General features: G+C 40.7%; 1 protein-coding gene across 13 annotated transcripts in view; it reads left to right on the top strand.

Annotated features, from left to right (window-relative positions):
• Nucleotides 1–2,012: 2,012 nt before the first annotated feature.
• ADD1 (adducin 1) overlaps nt 2,013–26,681 on the top strand; it is a 64,743-nt gene continuing 40,074 nt past the window's right edge. For 10 of the 13 annotated variants that reach the window (XM_033060099.2, XM_033060098.2, XM_033060095.2 and 7 more), the window contains exon 1: nt 2,014–2,115. The gene's annotated coding sequence lies outside the window, so the exon portion shown is untranslated. Of the gene's footprint in view, nt 2,116–2,564; nt 2,688–26,681 lie in introns of those variants that run through there. The other 3 variants (XM_033060100.2, XM_033060101.2, XM_033060093.2) reach the window with 2 other exon arrangements.

Here is a 26,681-nt window from a genome sequence, read left to right as displayed (position 1 = left end):
CTGGGCAGGCCAAAAACTGAGCAGGGAAGATAAACACAGCCATGCATCAGCTGTCACATCTCAGCCTGTGGAGGGAGTTGGTTGACTCAGCAGAAAGCTGGCCCCCCACCCCCAATTCTTCCTTCAGATTAGCCAGGTGAAACAGTGGCCTCATGATTATGGGACATAATGCAAGGGGCAGGGGGAAAGCTGGAAGGGAAGAGTAGGAACCTGTGCCATTGGGCAGGTCACAAAATGGGTAAAGGAACAGCACTCAGCAGCAGCACAACAGCCAACAGGAGCTGATAAAAGGCATCCTTTGATCAGCTCAAGCTGCTCTTGTCACTGCATCCTGCAGTTACACTTTGAGCCAGCACTGCCAGAAAAAGAAATGACCCTGCCCTCCCCCAGCCCTGGGCACTGCTGCTGCCCTCAATATCCTCATCCTTCCTGCCACTGCTGCTCTTAGAGCCACATACTGAGCTGGAGAGGAAACCCATTCAGTTTGAAACAAAGCAGTATTTTTTTGCTGAGTTAGAACTAACACAGATTCACTCTCCCATTTACTTCTCCAGAAAAAGAGAGAGCTCTGTGAGGTAAATGCCTTGGTGAGAAAGGGAAAGAAAGGAAGAGAGATGCCAAGATGAAGTATTTTGACAAGTAATCAAAGAGAAGACACTGCATGGGGCAGGTGGCTGGACCCTGCAGGTGTAGAGCAGGGACAGGAGTGTGTTGCCATGTATGTACACACATCCACCAGGCAGGTGAAATTATGTAAATCTGTCAGGTTTACAGCAACAGTTCTTATTAAAAAAATGTTCAGACATGATTTGCTAATCATTAGTAATAACACCAACACATGTCCAGTTGTGGGATGGTTTTGATTAGGCAGATCTGTGTCCAGTAGGGCTTTGTCAGATGTGCTGTAATAATTCTGTGGTATCACCTGAACCATTTTTGGTGGCTGAATTCACAGACAAGTTTATGCATATCTCTGTGGCCTGTTTTTAGGTAAGTGGAGTGTGCTTCCTGGGTGAAGGTGGATGTAGCAAGCCAGATTCCTCCCATATTCCACAGGAGGCGTTTATGGATCCTGAAATCCATCAGGTTCTACTCACTGCAGTCTTCCCTACATATGGATAACCTAGGGATGAAGGTTGTAGATAGCAGAGGAGAAGGTTTACTGTTTATGAGAGCTTGTTCCCAGACCCCAAATCTTCATTTGCCCCGTGGCAGGCAGCATTCTGTACAACACGCAGATGTGTAGAGCAGCAGAATTAGTGACACAGAAGCGATAGTAAAATCGGACAAAAAATGGATAAGTTAACTTTACAGTAGGAGCTTGCTGCGACTGTAACAAACCGAGGGTTACAGCAGGCACACAGCCCTCCGAAGGATTCAGAAGATCTAAGCAGGTGATTTATAAAGTACAAGTTGTACTATGTAGCTGCACACTTCCTGAATCAAGCGCGGCTTCTCGCTTGCCTGGCACTTGACATCCGGAGGATATTCCACTGATCAAACACCTTCGGTTGCGGCAGGTGTCTGTAGCCCTCGCCAAGGCAGTTCTCAAGCCTGAATCCTGCCCTCCCGGATCGCCCTGGCCTTGCTCTGAGCTGACAGCGATCGGGCACGGGCACCGCAGCGCGATAACGAGCCCTTATCGCAGCGCGTCCGCGGCGATTAGCGATGTCTGCCTGCGCCTATCTCCCGGCCCGCTCTAAGATAAGCTTCCCAGGCGCCGCGCCGCTCCTTTCCGCTGGTATCCAGCAACACAAGAACCCTTTCCCTATGTCCGAAGGCTCTTCCCAGCCCGTTCCCGGCCACCCGGAGACCCCCCGGCGCTCCCGGAGCCGCAGGACCCGCCAGGAGCGGCCCGGCCGCACCGCCCCTCGCCCCCCGCTCCCCTCCGCCAATGGGAGAGCCGCTTACTGCCGGGCGCGCGCCCTCCCGCCAATGGGCGGCGCCGTTGTTGGGCTTGCGGGCTGTGGAAGCCGCACCCTGTCGGGCGGGGGCCGCTCGGTGCCTGAGGGGGCGGCGGGAGCGGCGGGAGGCGGGGACCGAGACAGCGACAGCCTCGTCAGGGGACCGGCCGCGGCGGCCCCTTCGCTCTCGCCCGTTCTCGTCTGTCCTCGGGTGAGCGCTGCGGCGGTGACGGTGCGGAGGAGGCTGAGGGGCGCAGCCAGCGGCGGGCGGGCTGTGAGGGGGAGACGGACGCTGCGGGGAGGGGAGGAGGGGGCGGCAAGGAGAGGCTGGGGCGCAGACACTGTAACCGGCTCGTTAAGCCCGGAGGGGAGCGGAGGAGGCTGTGTCCGCCTGGAAAACGTGGCGGGGTGTGCTGAAAAACCATCTGCGCGCAGGCTACCTGCGGTGAGGGGCTGCGGCGGGCTTGGGGTCACCGGGGAGGCGGGGACAGGACGAGGGGCTGCGGGTGCTGGCCGGGATGGGCTGAGCTGGGGCGCTCAGGCTGCTGCCAGCCCTGCCTCAGGAGGCGCGGTGCGCAGCCCGTGCCCGCCGGGATGCTCCAGCCGCCGCAGGAAGCGGCCGCTCGGCGTTGGAATCTCCATTGCACCCGAGCGCTGCGTCTGCCGCGCTGCCCCCGCCGCCCTCCGCTTCACCTGCCCCTTGTGCCAGCCCAGAGGTGACCCTCGGGCTGTGCGGGGCGAGCTGCGGGCTCCGGAGAGTCCGAGTCATCGTCCGCAGAGCACGTAGGAGCGAGGGAGGATTTGGGATGTGTGTGTGCGGTGTTGGGGATTGGCGGGGCACCAGCAGCAGACGGGCAGTTGTTTTGTTTCCTCTGCTGGAAGGGGCATCTACGTTTTAGCGTTTCTAGGGTCTGCTTTTGATGCAAAATGTCACATGCCTTTCTGCACGTAATTGCTGCACACTGGCTGTGCTGCTTTTAGGGTTGATTCTTAATCTATGTTGGCTTTAGTTAAAACTAGCAATTAGGGAGGGGGAAAATCCAGTCAAGCTGGAAAAATATCCATGGCTATGTTGAGATGGGGGCTAGGAATAGCACTGCATTTACATCTTTCATGAGATACTGCTGTAACTCTGGTGTTAAGCTCATTGCTGGTTTTGTTTTATTCTTTGCTTTTTGGAAAGTTGCTGTGGATCACAACATTATTGTATACCAAAGGTATTCAGTTTTTATGAAGAGCTTTACAAAACACGTCTACCTTGAGCTTATGAATTCTCAAACTGCAACTGCTGCTGGATAATTTTTCTATGCTCTGCTGAAAGCTACAGGTATCTCCCTGCAGACAGGCTGTTTACTGCTCTGGTTCTTATAACGTGACCATATGTACCAATGGAATTCTTGACAGTCCTTAACTGTCACAAATTCGGTTTTTTGGGGGGGTATTTTTTTTGGTTTCTTTAATAGAACAAAAGAATTTATTTTGAAAGCATGCAAACTATTTCTAAGGTAGGCTTCTGTTTTTGTTAATTAAATATAATGGTGTAGCAATTCTTTTTCTCAGTAAGGAAATATTCTTTTAATAGCATTTGTGTAACAAGCAAGGAAAAAATGCAACTATGAACTGGACTTCTGAAACAGGTGGCTTTGGTATTTGTTTTTATTCAGTAAACAGATTTGATGCCATCAAGTTTGATATAATCTTGAGCGTATGTAATCTATATGATTTGCCTCACAGAATTTAAGCTTATGATGGCTTAAAAATTTTAATTTATGGTGGTTTTCTGAGGAGAGTTTTGAGGAAGAGGCATTTGCAAGTTTTTACATCTTCACTGTAGCAAGATAATATGTGCATTACTGTGTTTGTGTGTTTAAATGTCTTGTAGTTTTACTGCAGTTCTGTTTTCTGTATGAAGCTCCATGTTGAGAGTAATGCTTTTTAGCCAAATGCAATTGTTTTCTTTCTATGCTTGATGATTATAAGTGGGAAAAATCCGAATGTGCTTCTCCTGAAGCAAGTATTTTTGCTGGCATGTTGTGCCAGTAAGTTCATTAGAGTATGGTTCACTAATGCTGTGGAGTGAAGGTCATTTATTCAATCAGTATTTTTCTGTGACAGTTTTTTTAGATGTTTCCAACCGAAAATGACTCAACTTTTCTCATTCTTTGAGGTTTGCTATCAATATTTCGTGTTATTTTGCATGTATGGATGGGCCTCTGAGCGACCTGATCTTGTGGCAGGGGCGTTGGATGATCTTTAAGGACCCTTCCAACCCAAACCAGTGTGGGATGCTGTGTATGGAATTGGATCATCTGATGGCAGAGAAAACCCCTCTGAGCCCTGAGAGACTGATAGAAGTAGGGCTAAAGCTACTTCTGCCCAAAGTATTGGTTTTTGAAGTGTAGTTTCACAGCACAAACTGCCTTTAGCAAATCTCATCCAACATTCTGTGACTTCATATAGGAGGAAAAGAATGAATTTCGGAATAGCCAATTTTTAATAAAAAGAATGAAATATGTGAAATTTTCAAACTAGGAAAAGGTTGCTTAACATGTTGATTGCTACTATGCATACAACTTTATGTGCCAAGTGCTTCCTGAGGAGCCTAGGCAGTAGATCCACTGCTTTTCTGACTGGTAGAAATAGCTTTCTTAATTATTAAAGAGTTGTAGCAGTGGTGAATAGTGAGTAATTTATAAACCCCAAATTGTTGCTGTGCAAATGAGCCAGTTCAGCTTTGAGGGAAAAATGCATATGAGTAAAACTTGCCCACCACTTCAATGAAGTAGAATGTATCAATGTTGCTTTTGCTGTGCAGCAGAGATACCTGAGGCATGAGGGCATGAAGAAAAAGCCATGCTGATTTTCTGACTTTGATGGCTCCTAAGTTAGAACTTACTCTTAGACCACACTGCACCACTGATCTGTGAAATAGCACTGTATCAGTCATTCAGACTGCAACTAAATATTCTTAGGGAGTTTTAGGGTGGTATGTGCTTTATATTTGAAAAGTGATTGAAAAGATTATGAGCAGATGTGAATGTAAGTTTGCTTACAATGCTGATGCCGTTGTGCAGGTCACTTGACATCTGCTGAAGAACCTGTCTGAAGCTCTTCTATAAAGTTATGCATCTTCCATAGTAACAGATTCAAAAGCAGATATATTTTTAAAATAGTAGAAGTCCTTAGATTACCCAAGTTAGGCAGTTTTCATTCATATCATTTAATCAGCCTCCTCAGGGGACTAGGAAAATATTACCTAGTCTTGCTACTTATTCAGCATTTCTCTTCAAAAATACTCTGGTTTTGTAGGGCTGAGAGCAGTAGCTGTACAAACCTGTCAGTAGAGAAAGGTGTAAAATGTAAAGCATGTGAACCGGTTTCTATCCTGAGAAAAGCTTTTCATTAGAGGTAATAATGCTTAAAAAGTACTGGTTATACAGATTTTGATCTGTAGTAATTTTTACTTTAAAATTACCCTTTTCTATGGCTACTTTTTCTTTCACTTTAAGGTATCATGTATACAATAACAGGGTTCTGTAGGAATGTGTGATGACATCTGTTACCATCTCAGTAAAGCATCTGTTGTTTATTGAGAATTATGTTGATAATCTTTAGTCAAATTGAAGCAAGTACAGTAATTTCACGAATACAAGCCGCACCAATTTGACTAAGATTTTGCTCCTAAACCGGAAATGCGGCTAATAATCAGGAGCGGCTAATACAACCTCAGAAGTGCCTGCCAGAGTGCTGAGCGGAGCAGCTGCAAAGTCAGCATTTTGCGATTGTTACAAATCGCTACTCTGTTGCACCGCAGGTGGAGCCTGGCTCCCTGTAGGCAGCACGGGGGGCGGGGAGAGAGGCGGGAGAGCTCTCTTTCCTCCTCTGCCACAGCCCAGGGGAGAGACGGGGGGGGCCCGGCGCCGCCATTGCTGCGGCCCGGGGAGGAGAGGGGGGACCCGGGCCGCCCCTACCGCGGCCCGGGGAGGGGGGGGGAAGCCCGCGCCGCCATTGCTGCGGCTCGGGGAGCCGACAGGAGCCCCGCGCAAGCCATTGCTGTGGCCCGGGGAGCCGACGGGAGCCCCGCGCAGCCATTGCCGCGGCTCGGGGAGGAGGCGGGGTGCTTTGTCCGCGCCCGCCGCCGCCGCGGCAGGAGCGGGGAAACTCCGTCCTTGCCCGCCGCCGGCGCCACGGGCGCGGGAAAGCTCCGTCCCCGCCCGCCGCCGCTGCCGTAGGAGCGGGGGAAGCTCCGTCCCTGCCTGCCACCGCAGGGCAGCGCCGACCCGGGGTGACCGAGCCCAGTGGCAGCGGCGGCCGGCCCCGAGCTGCAGCACCGTGCTGGGCCACCTGGCCCCGTCAGCGGCCCCTAGCGGGCCGAGCCTGCACAGCCTTAGCTCAGCCAGTAAACCCCGCCCTCCCGCGGTTCTGTTACTAATTGCACGCGGGTCCTCGCTGCGAACGACAAAGCGGCTTATATTCGTGTGCGGCTTATCTATGGACAAAAACCAAAATGTTTGCCAACACCCAGTGATGCGGCTTATATTCAGTGCGGCTTGTATTCGTGAATTTACTGTAATTGGTTTCTTTCCTCACCAGCAGTGGTTGTTGTTTACTGTGGTCTTGTCACTTCAGAAAGTTTAGTGGTTAATAGCTGCAAATGTTGTAGGGGAAGAGAGTCCAGGAAACGCCCTTTTCAGAAGTTCTGCTTTTCAAATCAGGTGTGAGCTGAGATGGTGTCATTTGCCATGAGGACTCAGGTCTAACATCCCAGCCAACGGTCCTGGCCTTGAATAAGTTTAAGTATTGTTGGGGAATTGCAAAGTCTTACTGTTCTTCACTTCAGGGCAAGTAAAGCTTTAGTGCACAGATGGATTTGAATAACTACCACCCGTCGGGCTGGCTGACCAGTGCGTGCGTGCTGGTGTTGCTGGATTGACTCTGACCTTTCAGAGAAACTGAAAATGTTGTCCTTGAAGGTGTAGCCAAACAGGAGGAACAACTTCTTCAGTCCCTTCCTAACTTCCTCCCTTTGACCTTGCTTATTAGATTGCATTGTGAGGAATGATCTCTGCCTGCTCTGCTGGGTTCTGTTGTTATCCAGTGAAAGATCAGCCCTTCAGACTCAAATCAGTTGCATTAACAAGTGGAACATCAATAGTTTTTCACTATCACTTATTTGAATGGTTTTCCCTGCAGATTAATTAAAAATTAGCATAGATGAAAGTAAATATCAATTCAGTTTTAAAACTGATGTTATGAGCTACTCTTTTAAACTGGGATTTGGCACATGTGTGCTTTTCAGACTAATCAAAAATTCCTTTGCATTTTTAATTGACTCATATAGTTGGTTTTGTCTTCTTTTAATTACTGATTTTTGTACCATATGCTACGTATTATTTTCAGATATAGACTCAGGAAGCCTGAAAACATAAGGAGTAAAATACTTCAGAGTTTTGAGATTTTGTTTTTCTTATACACCTAATTGAAATGCTGCAAAGGGGTCATGGTAGTTAATGCAGTTAATCAGTAACAGTTTATGGTATTTTTGATACTTTCAAATCAAATGAGTGGATGAATGTTGTGATACAGTTGTGCTCTGAAGACAAGGGAGCAAAAAAAAAAAATCTAGGTTTTTGGTTGGAATCAGTAAACATGTAAAAAGAACTTCAGATTAAAAACTGTAATTTGACTTGGAGCCATAGCAACTTAGCTTTTTGGATGTTGTTTTTTATTTGTTTGTACAAATTTCTAATGTGTTGTGTTGTTTTCTCTGCTTTTTATGTCTATCTTGTTTTAGACCTTGGATCTTGAGAGGTCTGATACACTTTCTCAGTTCTGTTGTAGGTTATGCCACATTAAACCAAAAATTGTTGAGGAAAACCTTGACCCTTGAAAACTGTCTTCTCTGGTTTTTCTGTTGACTGTTTTGTGTTGATGTTGTTTGGGTTTTTTTTTCCTTTGGTGCTGTTTTGTGTGTGTGTTACAAACAACTGAACATGAAGTCCCTGGTGGTGCATTGTGAGTGCGGAGATGATGGATAAAGCTTACCCTGAGTTTAGTGTTTTAACAGATGAAGCAATTTCTTTAGGTGTTGTCACTGCAAAATATTGATGAAAATCTATCAAGTATGTACACTTGTGAAGCATCCATTCCACCTAAAATATATTGAAAGAACACATTGCTGCTCTCGTGCATTAGCTGAGAGGTGCTGTGTACTTGTTCTTTTTTGTCCAAAAGATCTTGTCTAGCACAACTTTGTGTGGTGACCTCAAATCAGCACAGCTGAAAGTATTCCAGAGTTAAAGGGACTTACTTTGATTTTTTCTTCAATTTCTGAAACTGCTAGCTCCATCCAGCTGTACTTAACAGGAAAATGGTTGCTTCAAATCTAAAAGGTTTCTGCCAGTAGTGAGATATGATGGCCAAACTTGTGCCCCTGCTGAGAGAGGCCATGGCTCCTGATTTGTTCTGGGAAGCAGGAGTGTGGCTGTGTGGGTGTCACACACCTGCCAGCCAGTCAGGCTGTGGGCAGCTCTGATCCAGTCCAGGTGTTTTTTGCCATTTGCAAGTCCAGCCTTGGTGAACCTGTGCTCAGATGAGGGGAGGAGGGAGCATGGGAGTAATGCAAGATGTAGGGGAGAACACGAGAACTCAAAGAGGATAAAGAGGGAAGCGTGTTTCTTTAGTTTTGTCTTTTTTTTCCCCCTAATTGTTTTCAGTTACTGGAAAGATTTCCAGGTAAAATTCTACACTGCTAATGTGTCACTTTATTTTTAAATGTCACTTCACATTTCCATATGATTTGAATAATAGATTCAGTGTAAAGCACAGGATTCTATTTTGCTTCTGAAGTAAATTTTCTTTCCCTACTGTGGATATTATTTTTAAGTCTACTAGTACATAGCAAAGTGTGGGCTTTTTTTGGTGTGGTTTTCTTTTTTCCCCACCCTTTTAGGCTTAGAGTAAAATTTATTAGATGGTGAGTCTTCAAAGATATTCTGGTGACTTCAGTTTTAACTGATAGCTTGAATACTTCAGAATAAATTTGTCTTTTATAGATTAATTAAGGATAAAATGGTGTTTGTATTTTGTACATTATTTTTCATGAGGTGTTAGTGGCCAGAACTATACAGTTAAAATTTATTTAGGTATATAGAATGTTTATGGTATAGTATAACAATGGTTTTGAACCTATTAATAGACAGAAAAAATAAAATAATAATGATCTTAGATGTTTGCTTAGATCTGAGCTGTACATATAAATGTATGGCTTTTCCCCTGTTTAGTTATATAGGGATTTTGGTAAAAAGTTAGTAAATTCTTTAGAGCTTTCCCAAAGCAAGTGAACCATACATGATGGAGAGGGATATAAGATATCAATCCTTAATCCAGAGGGAAGCTGTTTCATCTCTTAAGTGTCAAGGAAGGTTGGTTAACCAGTGTGAGCCAGCTTAGGGGTAGAAATGAGCCAAGACACAGACTCTTATTTGACAGCATGAAAAGGGTCCTGGTTTAGTCTTTTTACAGCTTTGCCATCCTAACTCTGATTACAGCAGCTCCTGCTGTAGGGTCCAACTGCAGGCTTTGACTGCTGGCTGTTTCCTGCTGGACTCTGACTGCAGGTATTGGTTTGCAGACTGACTGCAGGCTCCAACTCCAGACCCAGACTGACCTCACAGCAGATCTTTTACTGCAGCAACTCCCTCCCTTGTTTCATTCTTCTTAGTGTCTCTCTGGCTTGTTCCTTCTTCCCCTGGACTCCTCTACCTTCTCCAGGTCCTCTTCCTCCAAGATCCTCCCTGAGCAGCCAACCCAACCCTTTTATCACAATTATCTTTATTAGTCACAGCTTCAACCCATTAAGGGCAAGGTTGTTCCTCTTCTTTGGTAATTTGTACAATGTGACTTATCAGGGGCAAGATTGCCTGTAATCCTTTCTACACCTACAGGTTTCTATGCCTTGGAGTCAGAGAGGACCATCCTGTTGTTCTTTGATTCTGTTGCTGCTTGTAACTCAATGTCTGTGTGGTTTTCCACTTTGCTTCCAATCTGCTATAGAACTTGCAGTGATCTTGACATTCCTGAGTTATGTGGATCATCTTATACTGAGTTTCTTGGTTCTCTCCTGAAAGGAGAATTTGTGATTACAGCATAGGGTAATGATTTTGACAGGTGGCATGTCCACTTCTACATTTGCCATAGTCTTTATTGTTGTGACACTCTTTGACTCAGTTCCAGTCAGTTAATGGAGATGTTGGTTTAAGGACATGGGAAGGCCAGTAAAGGCACCTATGCCCTTGCTTCACACTAGTGGAATGACAGTCCTTCCAGTATCCTCCTATTTTCCCTCACTGCAGAATCTTGGGGAGGAGCCAAGAGCAGGGAACACAGTGAACAGTTTGCTGCACAACTTGGAAGAAGGTAGTCTCTCAAACTGTCCTCTGGCCTGCCCAGCCACCAGTAAATAAAGAGCATTTTGGCAGCAGGTCAACAAAAGCCAGAAGTGGTGAACAGAAGGCTGGGAAACATGCTTAAAATCTGAATGTCAGCCAGGAAAGCTGGACTTGGGCAGTCTTGCAAATTATGAGGGCAGCTTTATTAATTGAACATTCTGGCTGGTGGAAAAGTTGCCTGAGGCATAGAGTCTTTATGGGTCAATATTTACCACTAAAGTGGGGAGACAACTCTCCACACCTCAGCTCACAATGTCAGAATTAAACCTTTGTAGCTGTATTTGCCTCTTCAACTGCAGGTTCAGTGGGTTTGGGATCCTATCTAATGTGAGTGCATTAAAGCATTGAGATAGCTGCTCTCCCAAAAATACTGAGATTTCTATTGTTCTTACTTTTTAAATCAGTCATTAATATAAGTGTATGTGTTCATCTTGTATTTAGGCATTTTTTAAAACAACTCTGAAATATTAAGAATGTTAAAGATTGCACAATTTGAAAACATGTGAGTAATTAAGTACTTAGGTTATCCTGGATTTGTTTTTCAGATATGATCTTTTGGAGGAGCTTCAGCTTGTTTCTACGTTCCCTGATTTTTTGGGGTCATTGTTGTGCTCCCATATGTTGTTGAAATATGTTAGTCCTGTGCCAACTATATTTTCAGAAGTTTGTTATACCCCCAAGTCAAATGGGGGCACGTTATTGCCCATTTTCAGCAGTGTAGCTGCACTTAACAAGAGTGAGGCAGATTTCAAATGTCTCTTTTCCTTTGCAGACCTTTAATCAGAGCTAGACACCTTCCTAAATAAGTCTCTCATTGGTACTGGTATAAGGTTGTGATACCAAATTGATATTTTATGGTAGAAGGAAAAGGTGAGGTAATTCAGTCTGAAATCTCATATTTGCTACTTTGTTTCTTGTACTACAGTTTTTGCTTGTTTAATGTAGTCCTTAATTAGATGTGTTTATTGTTAATGAATAGGATGAATTCAGTTAATTTGACTGAAATGCAAATCTAAATTTATTCTTTCAAGGATTTGATGATCTGAGAGAGTAATCTGCTAATTTTCCCCTCCCTCCTCTCTGTTGCTATAGTAATCCTAAATTGGAACCTAGTTTCTGTAGACCTTTTTTTTCCCTCTTTTTTCCCCCAACTAAGTTTTGTAATAGCTGTGCAGTCTGTTCTCAAGCCAAAATATTGATTATACAGGTTTTCTTGTTGCTTTTTCTTTATTTGGCTCTCTCATTTGAGGTGAAGCTGAAATTAAGCAGCTTTAACTTGCCTTTCCTTTTCCTAGCTCTTGAGAGGCTTTGTGGCATTAATTTTTTAATTCATCTTTCAGACTAACATCATTTAGGGGAAAAACAAGGAAAAAAAGGCTCAACTAAAGCAAAACGACCCAAATGTGTCTGAGTGTCATGAAAAGCTTTTTGTAATTGTAACTGCAGAAGTGAACATTCAAGTTGCAAAGTCCATAAGTAGTCTAGCATCCAAATGTTCTTGCAGTTCCAGTTTACAGAAGTGTTCAGGGCTTGTTTGATGAGGTGTTTTCAGCTACTTCTGGCATGGCTGAACTTCTGATGCAGAGTAAAGGCAGGTAATTCTGGCAACTGTATAAAACATTTGTACTCGTACTAAATCTTGATTATTTTTTTTTCCATGGAGTAAAAGTGGAGATACAAGATCTAGCAGGATTGATAGCAAATTGAAAATTTGCAAATTGAGCATCGGGAGTAAGCAGAAAACCTGAATAAGACTCTTCATGTGTCCTGTCAGGAAGCATGGGGATAATGAAATAAGACTAAAAGTAATTCAGATATTTGAGAGAGACTGCATGAAAAGTTTGCCTTAATTTTCAGTGTAGACATTTTGAACACATGCACATAGGTCATACTGAAGTTATAAAGATGATTTCCATGAAAATGAAGCCCAACTTGCAGGGTGCAGGTTAGTGGAACTATGTAATAGTTACTCTACAATTTTGAAGTAGGTGATGTGTGTAATTAGAGACTCAGTTGCAATAATTGTTATTAAATGGCAAGGCAGAAGGGTACTGGATGTCTGGAGAACAGTGAAAGTACTCACAACATTTAGAGGAAAAGGTGATTTGGGATACTAATTGCATCATTAGTGTAACTTTAATATAGAGAAATTTGTTTAAATTTAGAATGAAAAACTGTTCTGTATGGAAGTAAGATGAAAAGAGTATGAAGTGATACAGCTCCTAGCAGGAGAAGACTTGTCAGAGAAATCTAGCATCTCTTTTTTTAAGATCCCTGCCTTCTTGCAGAGGATACATGCTTAGAGCTGACCTCTTGTAACTTAGAAGTCATATAATGTGCAATATGATTCCATGTAAAAACTAGAGGGATGTTTTTGTGACAATTGATGTTGAATAGTGACAAGGTGTGTCAAATACGGATAGCATTTGATGTCCAGTGGATGATATATTGGACCTATGTAAGTAGTGGAATTTTTCGGGTCCAGTTTTGAGATTGTATTTTCATTAAAATCATTTATCCATTCTCCTGCAAATCTCATGATCTTCATCAGCTGTCACGTGTCATCAATACAAAAGGTTTTGCACAGAACGAAGCTGAGACGTGGCCAGTAGGAAAAGGAGTCATATTAAAGAATTGTAACACTTCAGGATAACAAACCTATCAGAGTTAGCAATGGAGATCAGTATTAGGATAGCAAGTATACTGTTGTTGCCCTACTAATACTTTTCTGTAAAGAAGTAAAGGTATATTGACTTTTTCTGGTACTGGTGAAAGCTTACCTGAAAAACTACATCTAATTCCTATAACCCACCATCAAGTGAAAAGGACATTTGGACTAAAAGAGGTCCTGGGTCTGATTCCTGGAACTCAGAGAGTGTCTTGTTTGATCTGGGGAAACAAAACATTGAAGAGATTGCTTTTCATAAAAACAAGTGAAACAACACAGGCAGGTAAAAAGAGCTTTTTATGCTTGAGGTGTAAGAACAAATGGGTATAAACTATCCAAGAATAAACCTAATCTGGAAATTAGAAAAGATGGTTCCTAAGCAACGGAGGCATAGGAGTCTGTGAAAGCCTTCCCTCAGGAGCAGTGGAATAAGGCTGTCTTTAAGATGGAGCTGGTTAGCTTATATAAGGGGAAGGGGGAGGGGTTGTAATGAAGTTTTCCACCCTACCGTGGGATTTGAGCTGCTTGACCTGGAATATCTGTTTGTTCCATGATTCCTGTCTTTAACTAAAGGTGCTACAATGACCTGACCTGCCCAGACACCAGTGGGTACATGGGTGGTCTCTTTCTTGACAGGTTCACCAGTTGCGTTCTGAGGTATAGAATGCTTATATCAGGGGATAATAAATGTTAGACAGGTGGGATGTTTTAAATACTGTTTAATAGAATATGCCATGTTGTATTTTTTTCTAGTGGCTATATATTGAGTTTTGCCTTAAGAAAGCCCAAGTGAACACAGCATAATTCAACAGATTTCATAATGAATCCTGTATTGTTTCCTTTCTGTCCTGTGTGATTGAAGGGAGCTGCCCACAGCACGTGCACAGCTATGTCATTGTCTTCATCTGTCTCTGAGAATTCTCCTTTGAGCTGCTTAAAAATAACTCCCATTGGTGCAAGCTGAAGGGTTGATGTGGTAAAACACTCTTTACCAACCCTGTTCCTGTGTATTGTCCTAGAGACACTGTCCATCTAATAAATTTGGAATATTATTTTTTGAGGAAGCATTGTGCTTTTGATTGCACTAATGAGACAGTCCTATATCTCTGCCATTTAGAAACTGATGGTTTTAAAGGAGACTTGACAAAGAAAAGGTTTCTACTGTGTTCTGCCTGACAGAAGGACACTAATTGGCAAATTGAGAAATTAATGTTGCCTGAGGTTGCAATATTTTTCTAATTTATTCAATTGTTAAAGCATGTTAAATCATGATTTAATTCCTGCTGAGGTATTTCAGACCCAGAAGGGAACTTGTAAACACTCATTTGTGCAATTATTTCATCTGTATCAGTAACTTGTATTACTGGATGTGGTTTTTATATGTGCAGAAATACAGTAACTGCTTTGTATTTTTCTCTTCTCTGTCTCTGTTACTTATTTGTTCTAAATGTTAATCTAGAAAGCTTCATTTTAGGAAGGAAGTTCAAACATGGAAAGTAGTTTGGACAGGACAGGTTAGAAATTTAATGATGTTTGAAAGGTTCCTTCCTGACTGTACTTTATGTGTTTTATTGACTTCCCTTCAGCTGTTAGTTGAATTTCCTGTTGATTTTAGGGTCTAAATAATTGCCAAAGCAGTGTCTAACCCTCTCTGTGTGCTGAAATGATTTTTCTTTATTCATCAATTTAACAGTATTCAAATGTTTTCAAAACTAATGTAGAAGACTAAGAACCAGCTCTTATCCCTTTAAATTGCTGTATTCACACATAATGATTAGTATGAATGGTAAATAATTGCATAGGTATAATGTCAATGACTTAAATGCTACTTTGCACATGTTTAAGTGTTGGTGTTAGCTAAGTTACATCCCTAAATGCCATTTTGGGAGAACAGTGATTGACAGTTAAATAATAGTTAATACTTCAGAGCTTGAGTAAGTGTTCATTGTTATGTGAATATTGACTAAATTGCATTTAACCTGTTGTATTATTTATACCTTCTGTCTTATCATTTATTGTGGAACAGGTGTGGACTAGAGAGAGTCTCATTTATTAAAAGAAAGAAAACCCAAATTTTCAACTGTTAGTAGTCTCCAGAGCATGGATGACTTAGATATCATCTCAAGGCTCCTTTAATGAGAATTTGTTTATGAATACTGGTATTTTGAAAGAATGTATAATGTGTGTGCAGTAAGAAAACTGTACAAGGTGATTATCTTGACTTTTTATTCTTTAAGTATGTTTTTCAATTAGACTGTATTGGATTTGTCATGGTAACTGAAAAGGTGTCAGATTAAAATAAATAATGTCATTGCCTTGGAGTAATAGAAATAATTACTGTAAAGTCAAACAATTATTTTCTTCTAATTTGTTTAATGCACATGACAATGGAAACTTAAGTTTCCTGCTTCTGGTGAATCAGGTAATGTTTGTTAACTGACAATATACTATTAAACACCAGAGAGAAGAAAACCCTTTCTGGCTGTATGTTAATTTTTAGATTTTTTTTTTTCCAATTCTTTCATCTGTAAGTCAAAATGGAAGTGGAGTATTGCTCAGTTGTCTTAAATTGGAGTAATCTTTTATTTATTGTGTGGTCTTTGATAACATTCCCTGCAGATGTGCCCTGTGCTATAGCTAGTTCTGAAAGGGATGCAGTCAGTGTCAGAATAATTTGTATTTTCAGCAGCATGTTTAGATCTGGCATTTTGGTCTCTTATTTCATGAGACTCATGTCAACTTTTTTTTTAATACTGTCTTGTTAGCTGGTACTACTTTTTTTTCAAGTAACTCTTCTTAGAGGTAATTTTTCATGTTGACACTTGTGCCTTGCAAACACATAAAATCTTAACTGTTTAATAAAGTGAAGGTGCATGTTGCTATGCAGTTTGATCTTTGGAGGATAAATCAGACAAATCTTATTTCCCTCTCTTCCCCCAAAGAAGAGTGTGTGTATATCCCTTCCAAGACTTGGTTTGGATCAGTGTCCCTGTGCAAAGATGTTGAGGTGTGGCTGGTGGGCAGGGTGGGGTCTGTAGCACCTGCACAGAACAGATTCACTTCAGGGACACACAGCACAGTGCCTGGACAATGAGTGGTTTGGCTTTTGGTACCATCAATGTCCTCTTAGGTTGTGAAGGTTCTAGAAAATAAAAACAAGTTAATTTGAGATAAGTCTTGTGTAGCTTGCTTGGGACTTGGAGGAGGGCAGGGAACTTGAGGATGATGTGGAGAAAATTCAGGGGTAAGGTTGATAAGAGACTCATAAATAAGAATAATTTAAACTGGTGAGATATATTGCTATTGTATGTCATTGGACATCTTCATAAAACCATCTGAACTTTATCAACGTTGATAGAGGTTCAGGAGATTAAAAGGGGGGAAATGAAGTATTACCTGTCTGTTGTTAGCTGACAGATTTGTGAAATTCTGTAGTGTCTGCTGCTAACAGGAAATAAAATGGTGGACAAGTATGACAAAGGAGAGAAAATGAAGGTTGGTTTAGTTTGGAGAAGACAGAAGAAAAAAATTGAAATAAATAGAAAAATATGTTGATCCAATAAGGTCAGAAACAGGTTTAAAAATCTGGATTGCCTTTCACAGGGGATTTCTCAAAGATTTTTTTACACATATTGTGTTTACACACTTTAAAAAAAGTCATATTCTGTCTTAGCCCATGGGACTTTCTGCCATGAAGTATTGTTACAGTCAAGAGCTTAGCACAGTGCAAAATAAGATTATACATTTTGTATCAGTTATACTTGGGTTGTGTTTGAATGTTAGAACATATGTAACTTTTGTCATGGTGTAAAGAATAAATCCACACCTTGCTGCAAGGGTGTGTTATTCTGTTCTTGAAATTGCACACAGGCCATAGTTCCTCAGTATATTAGGAGAGTTAAAACATTAGTATGAGTTTGGCAGTTTTTGCCCCTTTAGACAAACTTTTGATATTTGCTTATAAAACCCCAAAAGATTTTGATTCTGACAGCTACAGAAAATCTTTGTATACAAAAAAGAATCTACAGAATCTCTTCCTAATCAGGGCAGTTCCCTGAATTAGCATCAGGCTTGATATTTGAACATTAGAATTGCTGGGCTTGTTTTGGTTTAAAATAAAAGAGAAAAACTTTAAGATCTGAATCTTCTAATTTATAGCTTCAAAGTAGGAGAAGTTGAATGGCCAATGTAAATTACATATATCTTGTGTGGTGACTTCTGGGACAGACTTCATAGGATATACTGGTTTCTGGATAGGTGTAGAAAGGTAACTTAAAAATGAGATAGTAAATGTCTTTAATTATGGGGCCTGTAGAATACATTTTTGTGAGATTTCTGTTTTATTTCATAAACTTTCAGATGCTTTGTTACTGAACAACTCTGACAAAGTAGGAGTTACTTGGGGCCTAATATGCATGTAAGTATGTGGATGTGTTAGATACTACTGAAATCCATTGAGGGCAGGAACTTGTGCACAGATGTGATTGCAGGTTTGGATTGGCAGGGCTTGTTTAAGAGTTCCCTCCCCTGCTCTGTGCAGCACCTCCCAGCATGGCCACACAGATGTGCAGACTCAGCCTTGTGGCCAGCGCACAAGGAAGAGTGAAAATAATGCTGTGCTCTGGAGAAAGCACGATACACTTAGACTGTATGGAAGGAAAGACTTAAGGAGTAGATTTTTCTACATATAAAATACTACTGTTGTTAAAACAAATACCACAGTTCAGCTTTAATGCAAGTGCTTGTTGTTTCCATTTGACACAGTTGTTTGGCTCATCTCCCTGGAGAGCTGCTTACCAATTTCTAAGATTTTGTTGGGATCAGTTGGACTTCACATGGGCAGAAACTGCTGGCCTGTGTCCAGCTGCATGCTGTTTGGGAAATAGCTTTAAAAGCTGGGTTTAGAATTCTGGCTTTGAATGCTGCATACATGTCATGGTGCTTTGCAGTTTTTGATGCCAGTAGCCTCTCAGTGAACTTGAAAGAACTGCACATACATATTTTGGCAATAAAACAGTGACAGTTGGGTTTCTAGAAAGAGTTCTCTTTACAGCTTAAGTCAGGAATGAAAATGGTTAGTGCTGTGAGACTTATTCAGGATCCTTGTCTGACTCCCAACTGATTTTACAAGCCTATATATCCTTGATTTTCATTATTTTAATTTAAATTTCTGTTTCTGGAATTGCAAGCACCATGCTGGCTGGATGTGATTTTTAGAGCACAGTGGGGAAAAGTCTGTGGTCACTACTAGTCAAACATGAACAGGAGTACTGGTACTATGTTTTTATAAGTTCTCTAGGTATTGGTGGTGGTGAATTTGAAACATAGGAGTACATCTTGTCTGTGGATAGAAGAGTTGTTGCTTGGATAGGGATCTGAATAAAAATAATTGTGATATTATAGCCAGTGGAGTTTTTTTTAAGACAACCAATCACAAGATAGATATGTAGAAACAGGATTTTTTTCCTGTTAATCTTCAAATGTTTGTCAACTAAAATAATCCCTGCCTAAAGATAGTCTTTAAAAATGAACATTATCCATCCATAATCTGGAAACAGGGTTATGTGTCGAGCAGGAGCCTTTTGTGTTTTACGTTGGGACTTGAATTCAGGAAGTCCACAATTGTACCCAGAAGCACAATTTCAGTTTTGTTCTTTTGGTTTTAGTAACAATTTAAAGAGTTTTGTAGAGCATTAAAGCAGTGCAAAACTGTTGTGACTGTGTGTTTGGATACTTTGGTGTGCATGTCTGTCTTTAGTAATGTTTGGGGATGATCCTTAACAGAGATCTGTGTGCTTGGGACTGGTGCTCCCAAAGCAGCGTGTGTGGAAGAGAGGAGGGAGAGCTGATGTGAACCTCCTGGGGTTTGGGAGTCATGGCAGAGAACACTCAAAATGTAAATGCATGCAGCCTGGCCTCCAGGGAAGGCAGCCTTTCTGATGGGCCCTCTCTGTAGCGGCAGAGCATGAGGTGTCATTTCACCTGGGCTGTGTGTGTGAGACTCGACAGCCATTCTGGTCCTGGTCCTGCAGTGCAAACAGAATCTCTGTGCCATACCTGGTGCCTGTCCTTCTGTGTTTTGTTCATGCTGCTTTGCTCTGTTCACAGGGTTCAGTAACCCTCTGCAGACCAAGAAAGTCCTGCTTCAAAAGTAAAGAAATAGATCTCATAGAAAGAGTGAGAATGGCTGAGAGTGCTGAAATGTCTGAGCTGCTTCTGATTCTCAAAGTGGCTTCACTAAAATGGCCTTTAAACACTGTGCTTATGTGGTTTGCAGTGACTGGAGAAACTGGGCTGCTGCTTTTCCCCCCAGATACAATTCTGAAACCCTACTGAGCAGGGTAAATAACATATTTTTCCCACTGTCAGGTGGAAACAATGAGAATCTGAGCTGGAAGAGAAATTCTGAGTGTGCATGGTGTTAATTTATGCAGCCATATTTAACTGGGTAATACTTGCCTGACAAGGGAGATGGTGCAGTCAGGATGGTGGTTTTCTCATGGTGTTTCATCTGTTACCACGTGGGTGTACATGACCCTTGAGGTTTACCCAGAAGTAGGAAACTGCATAATTTTGGGGTGGGGAGCACATTCACACTTGCCTGTGAAAAAGGAAAACATAGATAATTGCTCCTAAAATATAGTTCTTAGGGGTTTCTTGACATACTATTTCCTAAGATGGAAAGAAGGGCAATCTAATGTAGGAAAATGAGTTCTAATAACACTTTAATTTGTAATTGATATGTTTTAATCTGTAGGTTAAAATCATCAGGAACATTCTGAGAGATGGAAAAGAGAATGTTCTTGGCTTTGGGAGCTGTGCAATGACATGGACTTTCTTACTGTCACTTCTGGACTTCTGTGAAGATAAATGCATGCCCTATACAAAGGATATTAACATTTAAAAACTCTCCAGAAATGTTTAGTGCAAGGTGGATAAAAGATGTGTAACCAATGTCTTCCTAAAATTTTTCAGCTACTTGAAGGAATTACAAATATCCAGTTAAGCACTATGTACAATAATTTTTTTGAACTTGAATAATCCTTGCTGTTGCTGTCTATTTGGAAATAGAACAAAAATACATATGTGACATTCACATTTCAAAGCTGTTTTTATGTGCAAGTGCAGTATAAAGTCTCACATGGAAGGTTTATGTCAAGATTAGGTTTACATTCTCTGAAGGTATTTGTTTCCTCCTGCATACAGGCTTTTAAAATTCTTTTCAATTTTACTGTGTTAAGAGAATAATTTGTGTCATAATTTGTGTCATTTTCTATCTTTCTTTCCCTCCCCCAATAAAAACTGGGAAGTGCTGTAAAAGAACAGAGGGATGCCACTTAGAAAAACCCAAGTTGAACATGGAGAAAGTAATGAAAAATTCAGCATCTCTGCTGCCTTCATCTTCCTGATTCAAGTCTGCTTGAAATCTCTAGTCTTCATATTAAACTTCTGCCTTATTTATGTGCTTTGATTCACTGTCTTCTTGCTTGAACTGGTAACACACCCTTCCCCAGCATTTGTGCTGCTTATATATCAAACTTGCTGGTTCCAGCATAATGCCTGCATGCTCTCTAATCATGGAGCAATTTCTGAGTTACTTGGATACTGTACCAGGGAAAAAAAATGGCAAAATTCATGCATCTAGTAATGAATATTCAGGTTAGTTCCATCTCAAAAATCTCAACTAGCCAGTCTCATAATAATGCAGGGTTTTTACTTGTGAGGCATGTGCTGTAGGATCTCTAAAGCTGTAGGTATATCAGTCATGAATTAATCAAGAAACTTGAATTTCTGCTTTTGGCAGTTTCCAAGTGGCACATTCTGTTATTTAGCCTCTTCCTTCTTTGTGTGCTTTCCTAATCTTTTGGAGCATCTACACTAATTCTTTATAACTGTATTATCATTTCCTGAAAAGCATAAAGAAATCCATGGGATTCTTAAATTGATGAGAGGTTATTGAGACGTTATTACATAATTTTGAGTAGCAACAAGTACTGCCACAATATACTTAAGATTTATGGTGTCCTCACCTCACAAATCTATCAACAAAATGGGATATTGTATAAAAAAGACAGGTTTAAAGACACCTCTGATTCAAGTAAAAATGGCATCATGAAGTATAAGATCTTAAAAAAAAAAAAAAAAAAAAAAAAGGCAGGGTTGTAAGTCCAGGTCTCTGAAAACAAATTATCACTGTTGATGGATAGACAAGTTACATTTGTTTGGTTCCAAAACTGTGTCTCTCAGAGCAGGAGCAGAGAAGAACAAGAAGAGTTAATGATTGTGATGTCTTACCATCACAAAATTAGTTGTCATTTCATGCAACCTAACTGTTCCTTATTGTAATATGTAAGGAACATACTGATAGTTTTTCAGCCTGGAAAGCAAAACTGGTTTGCTTATGCACTTTTTGTTTGCCCTTGCTTGAATAGGAATGTCTTGTTTCCGCATCAGGATGTGTAAGAGCTGTTATTAAGGTTTAGTAGCTTCTGGTAAATGAAGAAATTGAACTGGAATATTGAAATTTTGCAGTCTTTTTTCAGAGCTCTTCCATAAAACCCACAGTCAGAGTAAACTGGAAAGCAGAATCTGACAATTCATGTGCTTGAATTTTAGCATTTGTTTGTTTGTAGACTTTATTGATTAAAAAACCCCCAAAAACCTCCCTCTTTATTTATTTAACTTCAGTAGGTCTAGACTCACATTCGTCTTGTGGATAAAATCCCCATACAGAATCTTTTCCTACTCACCTTTTTTCAACACTCCAGCTTCAACTTCTTACCAGTAATGATAAATGGAAAATTTTTCATTTAGGTGTGATCTTTTCTGTATTAGAGGTGAGAGAAACAAGTGGAGTCTTGGTGTCTTTGTTCCTGTGTGTCCATGGGCAGTTCAGAGGGATTCTGGGCAAGCCACCTTCACTGTTACTGTCTGTGGGGTTTGTTAAACTCAGACTGTAGTGAGGAGTTTCCCTTAACAGCCTGTCATAAATTCTATGGCTGATTTGAACCCTTGGGAATACACTACTTGTAAATTTGCTCTAACATTGTCAATGCAATTGTATTTAAAACTAAAATGACCTGATTTGAGTTTTTTTCTATCTGATCTGTTTAAGAATTTATCCCAGAACATCTTCTGTTCCAGAGGGTAGTAACCAAATGAATAAGTCAACAGATTCTTCATTCCAGAGTCAGAAATTTTTTCAGTGTTTAACCTAAAGTAACATTTAAAATATCCAACCAAACCCATAAAATAACTCATGCTTGCACAAACTGAAATCATAGCATTAACAGGCAATGTTTTTATTCTTTATATGTAACTGAGGGAAAAAGACTCTGAACTGCTTTTCTCTCCCCTGTAAATAAGACATGTCATCCAGCTGTTCTGAAAGAAGTTACTGTTACAGAGTAGTTCAAAGGGTTAAATGACATTGTTCTGTTCATTGCCAACATGCTTCAGAAATCTCATCCCTTGCTATTCAGTCTCCATGAAAATAACTGGATCCTGGCCAAAATGGGGCCCTTTCCTATGCACTACTGCATTCAGTTGATCCTTTATGCATTGTGATACTGATATTTTAGATGTGAGTACTTAAAACTACTGAAACTTCTTGCATTTTTAAATAATGGGGAAGGATCTGTTCCTGTTGAAAAATGAGTTTTAAGTTTTTCTGTCATTTGTAGGAGCTTTTGTTAGTAACAGTGTTTTTTGAAAGGTTTGACAATGGTGAGCATTGTAATCATTTTACATTTTAAACATGAGTTTTTCAGGTTTTTTGTATTTGTGATAGCATTGGGTATATGTGTGGGATCTGTTTTTTCCCTAGACACTGATCTAGTATGACCTTCTTGAAAAACCCAATGAACATATAAATAAAGTTTAGTTTTGCCTTATTCTAGTGTCCAGTCCCTTTTATTTAAAAGAAGGGCAATGCTGTACAGGTAAAATCATCAGAAAAATTATAAAACCTTATGGGTAAAGTGAAACAGTGCTACTGTGGTCGTATTGCACAGTAGAGGGGCTTGTTCATTTTGCTTATTTTGTTGAGCCTTGAGGTCAAAAGAAAATCTTGAGAGAAGGAGAAAGTTTTTGTTTATCTCATCACTGTACCTACAGCAGCATGTTGTAGCCAACTTGCAACTGATTCTGTGTGCAGTGTTCATAGGAGCTCTGGAGTCCTCTGCCTTCTGCTGGAGCTGCTTCTGAGCTGCCCAGGTCTCATGCAGTGCTGCAGCCTCCCCATTGCTGTGGGAAGAGCCTTGCTTCCTCTTGCTCTTGAACTGCTGTGTCAGAAGCACCCCCAGGTTTACAGTGGACAAGTAAAACCTTGTCCTCAGTCACAGGTCCTGACCTAGTTCTCACTGCTAAAGCCACCACTGCAACCACTGCACATCTCTGTGAAGCTGCTCTTGTGTGAAGCAGCAGGGAATTGTTCTCTGGTAAGTGCAGATGGCTTTCCTTCTGGGGGCTGTGTGGAGTGCTCTAATGGAATCTGGGGACTTTCCTGGCTTTAAGGGTTTCCTAGGAAAATCTGCTTTCAAATGCTTATATGTGGAAATTATGGACACTTTCTTACCTGATCAATTACATTGGCAAATTAAACATCTAATTTCACTTTAGTGCACTAGTGACTTTCTTAAAGAAACTTACGTGTATGTTTGTGTCCCTTTACAAATCCAGTCCTGGAATTAGAAGTCTAGCAGCTTTTATAACTTCAGTTTAAGGCCAGTGTTCATTTTTGGGTCAGACATGCTGATCATGCTTTGCTTCTTGGATAAAGCTGGGGCCCTGCCCTTGGAAAGCTGGTGATCTGATTTGACCTGTGTTCAAAAATCTCAGGGCGGTGGCTTATTGGTGTGTTTGGTGTGAGGCTTGGGAAGTGCATGTGGGTTCACAGAAACCTAAAAATAAGCAGTATTTGGGTTAAACCTCTTTATTTGTACAGACTAGTGGCCCTGATGGCAAAAATAAATGTCAATTTATTTTCTGATACTGCTGCCACCATCCATGAATTTTAATAGTGTGAAAATATTTTAATTTTTACATTATCTTGTTACTTTCTGCACAAGTGGAGGATGAAAGTGTAAATTACTTGTTCAGTGTGTGTCTCTGAGTCTCTGTAACATCCATGGTGAATTTTACTGTCCCAATAAAGCAGGCTGGAAAGATACTTGACACTAATGTTTTCTGTTCAAGGCATAGAGTCATGGTGTCTCCAGTGCAGCTCTTTTTATTAAACAGGCTGTTAAACCTAACACTTAAAAATTAACCTGAGCAAGTAATTTTCCATGAATAAACTGCTGAATGTATCAAAGAAACCAGGGAGATCCACTAAGATATTTTGAAACTTTTGTAGGTTTTGTATCTGAAATTTCTAGGGTAAGGTATGCCTGAATGATTCAGGAATTTGTATTTTGTGCTAGAAGATCATTAAAAAATAGTAAGAGATATTCTACCTGTTCTGACAGAAATTTTGTCCTGATAGCAAGTCTGACCTGAGCGTAGGGGAAGGATTAAGGAGGATTTTTGGTTCTGTCTCTGAGTCTGACATTCAGTCTCCAGCTGTCACCAACTTTTTAGCAGAGGAAGGTGCTATAAAAAAAAAAAAAGGTGTTGGAAAACTGGAAATGCATTGGAAGCTGCAGATAACATGAGCATATTGTGCCTGTGGAACTTATTTTTCCCAAAGCTTAAGAAGGAAGGGCAGGCTCATACATTTCAGAGCAGAGTCTGATCTCAGTGCAGACAGGTAGTAGAAGCTATTCTGGAAGTTCTATTAAAATGTGTTATACAAAGGTTTTTAAAGCAGAGTTATTGGCTCACTATTGTGTATATGGGATTAGGAAATTTCAATCTCTATTCAAGGGCAAATGTGTCTGTTATTCACTGCCAAGTGTTAAATGTCTCCATACTTTGTTAGCAGGACTGAAAGGCCCTGTCACCTCTGTGACCAATTAATCTTTCTGGTTCACCAAATATATCAAGCTACTGATCCTACAAGTTCCACTTCTCCTTTCCAGACTGTTTTTGTAGCCCTTCTGTGAACTCTGATATTTCATATCTATTATTGAAACAGGTGAAATAATATGCTAGTAGTGAGGGGTATTTTTTAGTTACAGAAGGTAATTTTTCTACTTCTGTTTTTCTTTGATTTTACTATTACAGTAGAACACCTGGCCACAGGATAATCCTGGTGACTTCTGTTCAGTCATCTGTGACAGATCCTGAATTCCCTTCTAATTTTGCTTTTTCAACATTGAGTATTTCTGGTGTAATTTTTGTCTCCATTTGTACTCCTTTGCATTAGATGTGTTAAAATGAGTTTTATGATATTACACTACCATTAAGTAAAAACCACAGAATCAAGAAACTTATTGAATTGGGAATCAATTTTCTGAAATAAAATTGCAATAGTATTTGGCAGTGTAATTGTGAGGACTCATTTAGGGGGCTCTTTAAGTGCAGGTTTTAATCTCAGTGTTGGAGTAACTTCATTAAATAAATTTATCTGAAAATCATGAGACTTCTCTGAACAATAACACTGAAGCCTATGTTTTTCACTGAACTGTGAGAATTATTTCTGGGGCTAATAGACACTGAAGCAGTGGGAAGGAGAAGTGTCTCCAGTGCCATAAACACCATTGGTGCTCCTCTGATAAGAAACAATGGAAGAGTGTATGATGAACTTGCAGAAGTCGTACTTGCACTTTCTGTCTGAAGAAATGTAAGAGACACTGGTTAAATTCCTGTTTTGTCATTTGCATGCAAATTTTGTGATACATTTGTGAAACTCTAATAAGAGTTTCAGCAGAAAAGCTTAAGTGTCTGTGGTTAAAGAGACTTATTTAGAAAGTTTCTTTGTGTTTCATGAACAGTGTGACATTCAGTTTTCTGTTATCACTTTCCCTAAGCTTTCTGAACACTTCCAGAAATGCTGTATGAGAAACGTATGGAACTAGCAGATAGGTCTCTGAGTCAAAGAAGTGAAAGTAAGGTAATTTTGATGTTGAGTTAATAAGTAGGTTTGAAACTGTTAGTTTCTCACAAAATCTTTTGATGCTAGAAATGGCAGTTGTGTTGGTTTTTTTATAAACTACTTAGCAGGAAAATTGGAGAAAGAAAGGGCTGGAGGAGGTGGAGTTAAAAGGCTGGGAAGAGATCAGGGACTTTATCAATAGGAGATAGAAGTTAGCAGTTTGAAGGGTCTTTTTAATCTTTATTTTTTAAATCATAATTTTAATATTTAGAATTAGATTCCTTACCATTTTAATTAACTTGGAATGAGCTGTTAGTTGGAAATTTGATCTTTCCATCATAAATTAATATATCATGCTAGGATTTAACATGAAAATTGTATCAGTAGTGAGCACAGGCTGCAACTGTACCTTCCAGTGAGGGGAAGAGCAGCACAGTGTGCTGCCCTGTTCCTCCCTGTGCGTCATTCTCAGCTTCCTGCAGTGTCCAATCTTGGGGATACAATGCTTTTCCAGGTCAGGGAGGAGAGCTGAATGATTACTGTTTTCTACAAGTTTGATACTTTTGGTCTTTCAAATCCTTTATTAAAGGCAGAGGAAAAAAAAACCTCTCTTTATTCTTTTTTGTTGATTTTTATGATGGCTTCTCTTCTGTTTGCAAGGACTGTTTTATGAATTCTGACCA

Source organism: Catharus ustulatus, chromosome 5 (genome assembly GCF_009819885.2).
Source record: "Catharus ustulatus isolate bCatUst1 chromosome 5, bCatUst1.pri.v2, whole genome shotgun sequence".
Lineage (NCBI taxonomy): Eukaryota > Metazoa > Chordata > Aves > Passeriformes > Turdidae > Catharus > Catharus ustulatus.
This window is presented reverse-complemented; position numbering and strand designations above follow the sequence as displayed.